The sequence below is a fragment of the Panthera tigris genome, chromosome F2, assembly GCF_018350195.1.
Source record: "Panthera tigris isolate Pti1 chromosome F2, P.tigris_Pti1_mat1.1, whole genome shotgun sequence".
Lineage (NCBI taxonomy): Eukaryota > Metazoa > Chordata > Mammalia > Carnivora > Felidae > Panthera > Panthera tigris.
This window is the reverse complement of record NC_056676.1, coordinates 65,288,067-65,301,579: the sequence shown is the minus strand read 5'-3', so window position 1 is coordinate 65,301,579 and position 13,513 is coordinate 65,288,067. Positions and strand designations below refer to the sequence as shown.

Sequence of the window (13,513 nt, the reverse complement as noted above, 5' to 3'; positions counted from 1 at the left end):
AGTCTTTATTGTGTGTGTGTGTGTGTGTGTGTGTGTGTGTATACACACATGTAGCATATACATGTTCTCAAAAGTAATAACAATAACAAGTAATATACATAGGCCTTATTCTAATGCTTTGCTTATATTCATTTGTTTCTCACAACCCAGTGAGGTAGGTACTGTTATTATCTGCCCATCATAGATGAGGAAACTGAGGCATGGAGGAGTTAAGCGACTTGCTCCTTACACAGCTGATGTGTAATGGGTGGAGCCAGGATTCACACCCAGGCCACTTCAGTACAGAGCCCCTGTTGTTAACCAGGCATCGTATCTAGCCCGCAGCCTGCTTTTGTATGACGTTGGAGCTAAGAATGTTTTTTGCATCTTTGAAGGGTTAAAAACAATAAAAAGAATATGCAGCAGATACTGTATGTGGCCTGAAAAGCTTCAAGTATTTACTATCGGATTCTCTTCAGGAAAAGTTTGCTGACCCTTGCGGGTGTTCACAAGTGTGCTCGCTGCCTCTTGGTTAATATAATACCCGTTTCAGACTCTGGGTTCAGACCTAATAGGTGTAGATATTGTTCCATTTCTAACACTTATGAAATTCTTCTGCTCTTCCTGAAGTTCCAGGAGAAGTCTTCCCAGTTGTATTCTTTCTATAGGGTGAACAGATGGCCCTTTTTGCCCAGGGCGGTGTTAATTAGTTGGCTCCTGTTGTCCTGACTTACTCAGTAGCAACCGCTTTCACTGTCAAACACGTCCCCCCGGCTGGGTGCCCTCACCTGATGATGATTGGTTTTGAGCCTGCACTTGTCCACAGCGGAGCATTTAAACCCCAAATGTTTACCAATTTATAACTAGAGAAATGTTTTCCCCTCTGCCCTAGCTTGGGCTGCTATGACAAAATGCCACAGATTTGGTGGCTTAAACAACAGATATTTATTTCTCATAGTTCTGGGGGCTGCAAAGTCCAAGATCAGGGTGCTGGCAGATTCCGTATATGGTGAGGACTCTGCCTGGTATGCAGATGATTGCCTGTTTGCTGTGTCCTCACATGGCAGAGAGAGCGAGAGTGAGAGACAGTGAGCAGGCAAGGGAGCGAGTTCTCTGTGTTTCTTTTCCTAAGGGCACTAATTCTATCATAAGTGCTCTACCTTCATAACCTCATCGTTTAGATGATTATTTTCCAGAAACCCCACCTCCAAATACAATCATATTGGGGGTTAGGATTTCAACACATCACATGGGGGGGGGGTCAGCGTTTTACGTATGAATTTTGGGGACACATTTAGTCCTTATCACTCTCCAATACTGGTCCTGTGGAGAATGGTGTGTGCTTGCTTTGTTAGGTAATGATAGCTGACTGTAGGGTGCTACAGTCAGTTTTGTTCTCTCTCTATCTTTCTCTCATCCCCCCTCCCTCCCTTCTCATCTTTTCTCCGTTTTTTTTGGAGGAGGGTGGGGTGGGATCCTGGCTCTTTACTCACTGTTAAGATCAGTGTATCTGCTTGTTATGGGGTTGTCAGAAATGCATTATTCCTTCCTCAGAAGGAAGAATCTTCTGCTTGGGGTCTGGGCTGAAAAGTGGCCCCATTCTAGAGCCCTGTGACATCTCTTCTGTGGCACCCTTAACGCTGGTGGCCCTTCCCCACCCTGCCCTAACCCCAGTTGCAGTAGCAGCTGTAGTAATGATAGCAGCAATTCATGAACCTTCCTGTGGAGTCACTTTGAGGCCATTCTTGCTCGTACAGAAGACTGGCATTAACTGGGAGCTTGTTAGAAATGCCAAAACTTGGCTACCGAATTAGGTAGAATCTAATGATTCTAGTGATTCTAGGGGTCCAAGAATCTGGTGATTCCTTTGAACTTTAAGATTTGAGACCCACTGGTGTGTCTCATTTGAGTCTTAGAATAACCCTAAAAGATAGATAATGTGGCCCCCATTTTACAGATGAAAAAACTGAGGCCAGGAGAAGCGAATGACTTGAATAACATCCGACAAACTGAAGGTGGCAGAGGCTGTAACTCCAGCATGCACCATCACCTTCCCTGTGAGCTTGGAGCCTGGATCTTATTCCTGCTCCGTTTCTTCTTAGCTGCATGACTGAGACTTTAATTTTTTCATCTGTATAACAAGTCGGTTGAGCCAGATGATACAGGGTTCCTTCTGGGCTCCAAAATCTGTAAATTTCATGGGAGCCTGTTTTACATATGTTCATTTTTGAAGAATAGGAATCTGCTGAACTTGGGCAATAAAAGGATTTCAAGGTCTGGAATTAGTAGAAGGGATATTACTCTTCAAATGGACAACTGTTCCTTTGCTTTGCATTAGCAGGTTGGTATGTACTGCTGACTGCTAGCCAGCAACTGCCTGTTGCATGAAATTGTGGTTTCCTTCCTTCCTTCCTCTAAGCCACAGGGGGAGACAAAGTCACCCTGGGGGAAGGATGGGAGAGATACCATTTTGGAAGCATGAGAAAATTCTAACCAGTAGAAGTTGTTGGCATAACACAAAAGGAGATGAAATAAGATTAAGATTTGCCCTTGTTTGGGCTTTATCGTTTTGAGATGATCTCTTTGGTGAAGAATTATATTCTTAGCATAACTAGGAGCCTTCTGTAGAGTAGCGAAATTCTCCCCCCCTCCCCCCATGAGGGTTATTAGTGATCTGACACATATGGATTGTTCTCAGGCACAGTAGCAAGAGGAGGTCCGACAGTTCAGGACAGCAGATGATGTAATGCTAGAGTTAGGCAGGACCTTGTGGTATAAATCCTTCTTATGGTTGAGAAAATGTGGTCCGGAGGAAGTTGGCCAAGATTACCCTCTGTGTAATCATCTGGAACCCGGGACTCTGACCCCTGATGCCTGGCCCACTGCAGCAATGATTCCCGAAGCACACAAGATTGGCCGTGAGGCTATGCAAATAGCCAAAATGGTACACAGGTGCATTCTTTTAACTAGTTACATATTTATTTTTCCACCTCTGTTTAAGATCAGTGTCAGTAGTGTTGGGGTGCCTGGGTGGCTCAGTTGGTTAACCCTCTGACTTCAGCTCGGGTCATTAACTCATAGTTCATAAGTTCGAGCCCTGCATTGGGCTCTCTGCTGTCGGCACAGAGCCGGCTTCGGATCCTCTGTCCCCTCTCTTTCTGCCCCTCCCCAACTCACGCACATGGGCACGTGCTCTCTCTCTCAAAAATAACTATTTAAAAAGATAAATGTCAGTAGTGTTTCATGTATTGTAACGCTACAGTTTTCTTTAAATTGACATGTTTAGAATATGACCATGAGTAAATTAAAATATTAATTAAATAGCAGCGTGGTTGGTACACAGATATGCAACAATTATGAAGGTGGTAAAAGAATGTCTGAAGTTTAGGAAATGCTGTAAAATTTGCTAAGCAATCCACAAGCCCTGGGAGTTTGACTATTCTGTGTTTCACAGTTGAGGAGGGAGCCACACATTTAACATTACAGTTGTATTTGGCTCAGGGACGTGTTCACTTCCCTTTATTCCTTTGTTAGTGTCCTAAGGCAGGAATTAGTCTGGCACTTTAGGCTGCATTATTCTGCTATGACAAATGACTCAAAAACTCAGTGACGGTTGCCTTTTTATTGGGGCTTATCTTGTATTTCTGTTATTGATCTGGCTTTGGCTTTTCACCCAGAGACCCAGACTGGAGGACAGCTCCTATCAGGCATATTGCTGGTATCTTGACAGAGGAAGACAGGATGCAGAGCCAGAAGATTCTGTTCAGAAGTGGCACAACAACCAAAAAACAAAACAACTCTTGATTTCAGCTTAGGTCATGATCCCAGGGTCGTGGGATCAAGCCCCAAGTCGGGTTCTGTGTTGAGCGTGGAGTCTGCTTGAGATTCATTCTCTCTCTGTCTCTCTCTCTCTCTCTCTCATTCTCCCTCTGACTCTCTCCCCAGCTTGTGCTCTCTCTAAAAAAAAAAAAAAAAAGTGGCACGTGGCACGTGATTTTCACTCATATTTCATTGGCCAAACTGAGTCACATCTTCATGGATGATGCCATTGGGGTGGGAGGTATAATCCTCTGATAGGGATAGACCTAGTGGGGAGGGAGTGAGTATTTTGACAATCATATAATCTGCCACTAATTAATTAATATTAAGAAACCATTCAGTGAGTAACACATGTTAGTGACTGAGAGTTACTTATAATTGTCTTATATATCGGGATCCTTCAGATTGTAGTGAAATATCTGATGTTTTACGATTCCCTCCACACGTGAGTCTCCTTCCCCGAGTCATACCACCCCCTACAGGGCAGTTGGGCACTTCTCTGCTGGCTTCAGAGATTACTGAATACTTTTCCAGAAATGGAGGATGACTGAGTTGTCCTAATGTGATTTTTCAGTCTTTACGGCATTGGGATGGGGAAGAACGTGGATGGCCTGACTAGCTCAAACTCCTACACCATATGGGTCAGTTTGTGTGACCTGTGCTGACTCAGCACAGTTGTAGGTTTGCACTGCTGGACTTTGTAGCCTGTTTTTGTCCCCACTTCTTCCCCCCCGCCCCGCCCCACCTTAGCTGCCTACCAATTACACGGGGTAGCCAGGCCATGATGTGTGATGTAAGTAAATCTGGCTTCCTGTAACAATCAACTAGTAAACATATCATAGTCCAGTTTAAACTAAAAATGCTGACATTCATAAAATATTACTTTATATATTTAAAAGGTATCAGATGATTAAGGCATATTTTAAAGAAATTCAAAACCTTGGATTAATTGACTGTTCCCCACCCCCCCCCCCCCACACCACCACCCCTGGCCTTATTTTCCGAGTTAACCATCTCAAGATGAAGTGAAGGTTTCTTCTCTTTTAGATCTTGTATAGGTGGAGTCAGACCAAATTCTTCTTGGATTCCAAATTCAGGCAAGCTTTAGCCCCAGAACTCTGGGTACCTGGGTGGTGGCAACTTTCTTTCCATCCTGGCTTTCCCCAGAGTGAGTGATCTAAGAGAGAAATACAGAAACCTCAGTGCCCTTTTATGACCTAGCCTTGGAAGGCTTTCACACCACCTTTTCCTCAGTGTCCTGTTGACCTCACAAGTCAGCACCATTGAAATGTGGGAGGGGCTACCAAGTGCATGAAAACCAGGAGGTAGGGATGGTTGGTGACCCTCTTGGGGACTGGTTACCACGTTCAACACAGGCCCTGTTTTTGCCATTTAACCTGCTATTAAGTTCACACCTAATATGGATTTCCTTTGTTATTTTCTCTCTGAACTGCTAATACGGGCCTATCAGATTCTGCTTTGAATTGTTCCTTGATTAGGCATTTTATTTATTTATTTATTTATTTATTTATTTATTAATGTTTTATTTACTTTTAAGACAGAGAGAGACAGAGCATGAGTGGGGATGGGGCAGAGAGAGAGGGAGACACAGAATATGAAGCAGGCTGTAGGCTCTGAGCTGTGAGCACAGAGCCCGACGCGGGGCTCGAACTCACAAACCGCGAGATCATGACCTGAGCCGAAGTCGGATGCTCAGCCGACTGAGCCCCCAGGCGCCCCTAGGCATTTTAGACTCAGTTGCTTTCGATTATCAAGTGTCTGGAGGTCAAGTCTTATGATTGCTTGGGATAAGGAGGATTGGGGAGGGGCCCTGAGACCTTTAGGCACTGGAGTGGGTACCTACTCCACTGGGCAAGCCTGGAGGGACGGTGCACTCTAGGAATTCATACAAAGGTGGGTAATGGGCTAGGAGAAAGCTCTAGCATGGGTCCTTAGCAAATGTTTATAAAAGGAATACATAAGTGAATGAAAGTTTGTCCTGGCATCTTGTTGAATTCTGTGGAGACTCATATTCCCTACCGGTTTTAGAGTTCAGAGTGGCTCATCTTCTAGGGATAATTTCTTGCCTTGATGCAAAAGAAGTGCCCTCTCACTTCTGCTTGTGAGTGGATAATTGAGGGTGGCTTTGGAAACTGGGTGTTATTAATTTTGTGTCATTCCTGACACCTTCTGATAAGGTTCTGTGGGTTTAAAGGTAAAAAGTTGCTCTGGTGAGGGGCTTTCCAGGCTTGGGCAGAAGAGGGTGGGTGTCATTCTGCTTCTGGGCATGGGTCAGTGATGGACTCTTCAACCGAAGGGCACTTCTGTGGAAATGCATCTCCAAAATCCTCTGCCGCTCTCTGTCTTCCCTGCTGGAGTTCGAGAGAGATTGCTCCAGAGGGCACCTGAAGGACCAGGCCGGGAATGGGGCCGTGGCGATGAAACTCCAGGCACATCTAGCAGAGCACATGAGACTTCATTGCTTGCACTCACTTTTCTGCACGCAGGACTCTGTGTCATTAATGAGCGAGACATGCTCTGGCTGTGTGTCAAACCACCTCAGTTTTTATTTGGCTTCAAGCTGGGCCTTTCTAGAACACATGTGTCTCCAGGGCTTTGAAACTCTTAAACAGTGGTGACTTTGGCGGTTTTAACTGAGCTGTTTCTGCAGTTCTGAAAGCCCAGAGTCTGTCTCTTGGTGGCGGGCATGTCCTGGCCAGGCAGAGGAGCTTAAAGGAACAAGGAAGGGCAAGACTGGGGACAAGGGAGGAGCCGTTAGATGCGATGCTCAAGTGGAGGAGGCTGCCACGTCCAGGGCCCAAGACGCCTCCCTCATTCACCTCCCAGAGGCCAAATTTATCTGTAGCCATTCAATTCTTTCCTGTTTTTCTTCTTTCCTTCTTCCTTCTTCCTTCCTTCTTCCTTCCTTCCTTCCTTCCTTCCTTCCTTCCTTCCTTCCTTCCTCTCTGTCTCTTTCTTTCTTTTTTTCTTTTTTTCTTTCAGGCCTGTTCAGTACGCATTATATTAACATATTTACATCATATTAACCTGTAACATGTTGGTTGAGAGTAGAAATTCTGGAGTCTGAGAGATCTTGGTTTATATTCCACATCTCCCACTTTTTAGCTCTGTGCCTTTGGGCAAACTCCTAACTTCTTTAAGCCTTGCTTTGCTCACCTGCACAGTGGAGATGAATAACCGTACCCATGTATTTATGGCCAGTTCGTGAGATTTCTTGGTGGTAATGTGGTTTCTTATAATTTTTTTTTTCAGGTTTTAGTAGCAGGGTTATACTGACCTCATTAAATGAGTTGGAGAAGCATTCCCCCTTCTTGTATTTCCTGGAAGAGTTTGTGGGTAAGATTGGCATTTTTCTGTCTTAAATATTTGACAGAATTCAGAAGTAGAATCTGAAGTTTTCTTTATGGGAAGGTTTTTGATGACAAATTTAATGTTGTCACTGTTGAGAACCAAGTGGATGATTAAGCAAGAGCTCCCTTCGGGGAGAGGCAGGTGCAAGCACGTAGCCAGTGCTGACAGACCATTGCACTGGCCCACCAAATAGCGCCTCACCTACTGTCTGTGAGATCCCACACCGGTGCACTGCATACATATGAGGAGCTCTGAGAAAAACAGATTCAAGCGGGTTAGGTCAATTAATACAGATCACACAGCTAATAGACAGCAGAATGAAACCAGGACTCCATTTCACTTATTTTGACTCACATCCCGTTGGGTTTCACATTCCCCAGCTGGAATGCCACGATTCTATCCATCGATTCCGTTTCATCCTCTGATAATGTCATTCTCCTCTCTGCTCTCCTGGGGGGCACTGGGAGCCGGGCTCAGAGGTAGCTGTAAGTAGATTCATTCCCAGATCATTCCCATTTTATTGTGTGTCTCTGAGGGTCCATGCAAACATCGCTGCAAAACAAGGCCACAAACAAGGTCACAGGGGTGTGACTACCTTTAGACAGCTTCAGAAGGGAAAAGAATTCACTCGTAAAAGATTGGGGGATCAAAAGGAGCATGATTCGGGTGCCTGGGTGGCTCAGTGAGTTAGGCGTCTGGCTTCGGCTCAGGTCATGATCTCGCAGTTCATTAGTTCGAGCCTGTGTTGGGCTCTGTGCTGACAGCTCAGAGCCTGGAGCCTGCTTTTGGATTCTGTGTCTCCCTCTCTCTCTCTCTGCCTCTCCCCTGCTCATGCTCTCTCTCTCTCTCTCTCTCTCTTTCTCTCTCTCTTTCTCTCTCTCTCTCTCTCTCTCTTTCTCTCTCTCTCTCAATCTCTCAAGAATAAATAAACGTCTAAATGAGCATGGTTCTCTAGCAGACCCCAAAGCCAGAGCCCATAGCTTTGAGAAGTGCCTCTGCAAGTCATTAGTCTTCTCTACTCCGCATTGGCTTAAGCAGCATCTTCCCAGAGAGGTTTCCCTGAGCCCAGATGGGTTCTCAACATTTATGAGATAACATTTGGAAGACATCAAAGTGAGTGGGAATTATGCACCAGATGGATAGAGCAACATTCCTGGCTTAGTGGGACAGCTAAAAAGCAAGAAGTGGGAAAGGGGATTGGACAGTTTCTCCTGCTATGTGAGTCTGAGTTAATGTGTCTGGCAAAGGGATAACTGAGGTGAGTGGACGAAACAGAGTCCATGGAATTTCACAGATGAGAACGGGAACTGAGAAATCAGTGATGCTGGCCGCTCCGGCAAATAGAAGCTGGCTGCAGCTTCTGCTGATTATTGGGTGTTTGTGGCACAGTCCTGGGCTGGATGTGCACACCCCTGCACTCACACACACAGACACTCAGCCCAGAAGAAAAAAACTGCAGCTTCCTAGGGATCACACTCTTAATTCTGGTTAGAAACACTACAATGGCATTCATTCCAACAATGTGATAAATAACAGGTTGTTATCAGGCAAAGGTTTCTAATCAACCAAAATCATAAAAAAAAACAAAACAGGGGCGCCTGGTTCAGTTGGTTAAGTGTCCGACTTCGGGTCAGGTCATGACCTCACAGCTCGTGGGTTCGAGGCCCACGTCGGGCTCTGTGCTGACAGCTCAGAGCCTGGAGCCTGCTTCAGATGCTGTGTCTCCCTCTCTCTCTGCCCCTCCCCCATTCATGCTCTGTCTCTCTCTCCTTCAAAAACAAATAAACATTTAAAAAATTAACAAAACCAAACAGAACACATAAGATAGAGCAAATGGCAGGCTCATTCAGGCCCCACGGAACCAATAGTTCATCTGTGGGATTTTCATCTGCAGGTCTTGGCAAGAGGAGCTCTAGAAACAATAGTAATAATAGCAGCTGCTGGATATTGTGGGTTTTCTTTGTCCTAGACACTGTGCCAAATGCTTTACGTACATTAGCTAGTTCAATCTTTCACTGCTGCCCCCTTGCTCAAGCCACCATTTCTTCCCACTTGGACTATTTTAATAGCTTTCAAATTGGAAGACCTTGTCTCCTGTAAGATCTTATTTTTACAGCTTCCAAAGTGACTATTTTGAAGATAAAATGGCTCAAAATCCTCCTGTAGCTTTCTGTCTCTCTCACAGTAAAACCCCAAATCTTTCCAGTGGCCATGGGCCCTCAACTTCTCCTCAGTCATCTCCAGTACCCTGCCCCTAACATCCAACCACTCAGGCCTCCTCCATGGTTCAAAAAAAGCATGCCAGGAATGCTCCTGCCTCTGGACCTTTGTGCTTGCTGTTCCTGCCAGCTGGAATGCTTTCCCTGGGCCTTCCTTCAGTTTTCCACTTACATGTCCTTGAGGAGAAGGGCCTTCTCCAAGGGCCCTTTATGAATTTTGTCCAAGCCCTTAGTTCTCAGTATTTATCTTCCTAGTCCTTAGCCCCACCCTGATAATTACATCTGTATTTGTTTACCAGTTTATTGCCCCTCTTCACCCCCTAGAATATAAGCTCCCCATGGACAGAGATTTTATTTATCTTATATATCCCTGACACTTATATCCCTGACACTTAGAACAATGCTCAGAATTATTTGTTGAATGGATAATAGAAATAACAAGTGATACTTTCCCTGCTTTTCTGTACTTCCCATTGGCTATAAAATTTCTCTCAAGAGCATGTTATTTCTTTAAAAAAAAAAATGGTAACAAAATAAAAAGAAAAAAAGACTAAACTTTGAATAGCCACAAGATTACAATCTGAGAAATCTTGTCAATGCACATGGCAATCAGCTCTGATCCCAGCTGGTGGGTGGTAAGTTCTACTTGGCCCATGGCATCCAAACTGTTAGCCAATAAGGCAGTGGATTACAGGACATGAGACATGCATAGCCAAACTAGATGTCACCTTCATTATTCCTAGGTAAGTCTTCTCTAGCACCTTAGGTAGTGCTCCAGTCATTCTATAGCTGTAGCCGAATCACCGGTACATGTGGTAAGCTATGTGTATTTATATATTATAGCTATTCCCGGTGAACCACATTTGATTAATTTCATAGTATGATTTTAATTCTTGCCTGATTATTTTACAAAAGAGGATAGAACTCTTAGAAATTGTTCATTCATTCATTCATTCATTCATTCACATATTTAAGATGTGCCTTCTGGGGCGCCTGGGTGGCTCAGTCGGTTAAGCGTCCGAATTCGGCTCAGGTCACGATCTCACGGTCCGTGAGTTTGAGCCCCGCATCGGGCTCTGGGCTGATGGCTCAGAGCCTGGAGCCTGCTTCCGATTCTGTGTCTCCCGCTCTCTCTGCCCCTCCCCCATTCATGCTCTGTCTCTCTCTGTCTCAAAAATAAAAATAAACTTAAAAAAAAAATTAAAAAAAAAAAAAAGATATGCCTTCTATGTTTCAAGGACCAGATAAGAAACCGAGGATGTAAGAGGAAGTAAGAGAGAAAAGGTCCTTATTCTCAGGAAGTTAGAAATAGGTTAGAAACAGGTGACATTTGTTCATTGTTTTCAGACCCTGGTGCCCAGAAGGAGAGGAGAGATACGTTTATTTTATGATATTCTTCCTACTGCTTCTACAGTGAGTCCCAGCCCTCACAGGACACATCTAAGAGTGTGACAAGCACGTGGTCCATGGAAAGGGAGCCAAAACATCAAATGTGGACTCTTGCCTTCTTCTCAAGCTTTCAACATTCACTGGATTTTCCTTTTATCTGCTACAGCCCTTGTTATGCATCACAGAGAAACCCTGATTATGAGTGGTAAATGATACAACCTTGGAATCAATAGTACCAAAGAAACTGGCCAGCCGATACAGACAATTGTAAACAATGCCTCAGAAATAACTATAAGTGATGCAAGGCTGTATACAGTTTTACGGTTGGTTAGATAGAAGCCCAATCCAGATTTTTACCGATTTTCTTGATGTGCAATAAAACACTGCAGCCTTCTACCCATGGATGAAATGTGTCTCAGCAGTGTCGTCAGTCTTCGCCCCACACCCCCTTTGTTCTCTCCACACTCAAACATATTTGGTTTCTTTTCAAAGGAAGTATGAAAGGTGGCACAGTACTTAGATTCCTACAAAAATTTATAGGGTGATTAATTCTTTAAAATTAATTATCTCATTTTATAAATGAGTAGAACAGGTTCAGTAGGGAGATGCTGTTTTTCATGCTCAGGATTCTCTCTGTCCTCTGATGACAGCAGTTTGCTTTTGCTGTAGGGAGCTTGCCTCGTGTCCAGGCCATTCTTTTTTTTTTTTTTTTTATGTTTATTTTATTTTTGAGACAGAGAGAGACAGAGCATGAACGGGGGAGGGGCAGAGAGAGAGGGAGACACAGAATTGGAAGCAGGCTCCAGGCTCTGAGCCATCAGCCCAGAGCCCGACGCGGGGCTCGAACTCACGGACCGTGAGATCGTGACCTGAGCTGAAGTCGGACGCTCAACTGACTGAGCCACCCAGGCGCCCCTCCAGGCCATTCTTAGTCGTTGTGTCTCCTCCCATCCCCCACAGCCACAGGATTGATCATGCCCCACAGCTAGGGCAGCTGATGCAGGTCGTGCCCCCTGGTGCTCTGACCCTCCTAGGACTCTTGTCCATCATAGGACACAAAGTACTATGACCCGGGCTAGTCAATCGGATCCACCTTCTTGGGATCAAGAAAATATGTATACCAGCCTTTGGAGATACAAGATGAGTGCGTCCCAAATCTTGCCCTCAAAAGTCTTCTAGTGGGGGCTGTAGGCATAAAGGAAAATAATTACAAGAAGATACGGTGATGGTTACGATAAAGGTATGTACTTGGACTTTAGTGAGCACAGCAAAGAGACGTGTTATGAAATTCCTCAGAGGTGGCCATACCAGAAATGGGTCTTTCAGGATGAGTAAGGATTTGCTAGGCAGCCAGGACGGTAGGAGGGAAGGAAGATCTTGGCAGACAGAAAAACAAAGGGATAAAAAGGCATGAAAAATGTATAAAACACTGTAGATGTGTTATTATCGTTATATTTGATTCTTAATTTATAAATCGAGAGGTTGGGTGACTGGCGATGGCAGTAGTGGTGCCGTCTACCGAGCAGGGGCCGAGGGACTCCCACCTGTGGGGGCAGGCCAGTCCGGACTCTCGGTGGCCAGGAGGGGTCTTCCGAACACACAGAACAAACCCGAGTCCCCTTCTCAATGTTGAAAATCCATGTGAGAATCTGGTAAAAGCTATGAGCCTTCTCCTGAAAAACAAGCAAACAAACAAACAAAAAAAGCAAAAAGAAAGAGAGGAAGAACCTCTCAAACTGCACACAGTTTTACATGTAATGCCAAAGACACTTTAAAGTCCAACCAACAACCCCCTCTAGGGACAGTGATCCTTGAATTATCTGTGGCAAAGGACAAGATTTTACTTATTTTTCAAAATTTCAATCTGTCACAAATCGATCCTTATTCCCAGCTCACACCAGTTAAGACTCTCCCACAAGTATGACCACATCTGAGCTGGTCAGTACCCTGATACGACTCCTCTCATCACATGCTTGCATATCAGTGTCGAGTTTGAAAAGGCTCATTCTCAGTTCTCATCTTGGTGGACTGGCCTGGCCACATCTCTGTGGCTGTGGTCTGTGGATCGCACTGCGTGGCTCTGCTCTGTAAGTCTGAGGACTGCCTGAGAATGCCTGTGTTAAGGGCTCTTGATGCTTATAGACTGAAGACCACATTCCTCCTCATGGCAGATGAAGCCCCTTCTGTCCTCTGCTCCAGGCGCAGTGCGTTAATATTGTTTCCTTTGCCATCTGATTAATTTCATCCTTCCTTTTACTTTTCCCCAGCTCTCTCTACCTTACCTTCTGTCAACCCAGGGAGAATTTATTCCCGACATTTAACAGTTACTATTTTTTTTAAATTAATTTTTAATTTTTTTAATGTTTTTTTTTTTTTTATTTTTTAGAGAGACAGAGAGAGAGAGAGAGAGAGAGAGAGAGAGAGAAACAACATGAGCAGGGGAGGGGCAGAGAGAGAGGGAGACACAGAATCAGAAGCAGGCTCCAGGCTCTGAGCTGTCAGCACAGAGCCCGACGCCGAAGCAGGGTTTGAACTCACAAGCCTTGAGATCATGACCTGAGCCAAAGTCTGACACCTAACCGACTAAGAAACCCAGGCGCCCCGCTAAACAGTTACTATTTATCATCATATGTTGCAATTACTTACTATACACCTTTAACCCTCTTCAAATAGTAATCTCTTCAAGTGGAGAGATGGCAACTTATACATATGTTTTTGTGAGCGTGTGTGTGAAA

The 13,513-nt window shown here is 44.7% G+C and overlaps 2 long non-coding RNA genes across 6 annotated transcripts in view; one reads left to right on the top strand and one right to left on the bottom strand.

Moving 5' to 3' along the window:
* LOC122234991 overlaps positions 1–13,513 on the top strand; it is a 120,461-nt gene that overhangs the window by 58,678 nt on the left and 48,270 nt on the right. For 2 of the 4 annotated variants that reach the window (XR_006213014.1, XR_006213015.1), the window contains exon 3: positions 7,072–7,155. The exons of the other annotated variants lie outside the window; for them this stretch is intronic. This is a non-coding gene — a long non-coding RNA (uncharacterized LOC122234991). The remainder of the gene's footprint in view (positions 1–7,071; positions 7,156–13,513) is intronic. 4 annotated transcript variants of the gene reach the window in all.
* Positions 3,583–4,971, bottom strand: LOC122234992. Of its 2 annotated transcripts, none has more exons than XR_006213019.1 (2): positions 4,925–4,971; positions 3,583–3,738 (listed from the first exon to the last, which is right to left on the bottom strand). It is a non-coding gene; the product is annotated as an uncharacterized LOC122234992 (long non-coding RNA). The 2 variants fall into 2 exon arrangements; XR_006213018.1 differs by having other exon boundaries at positions 4,810–4,965.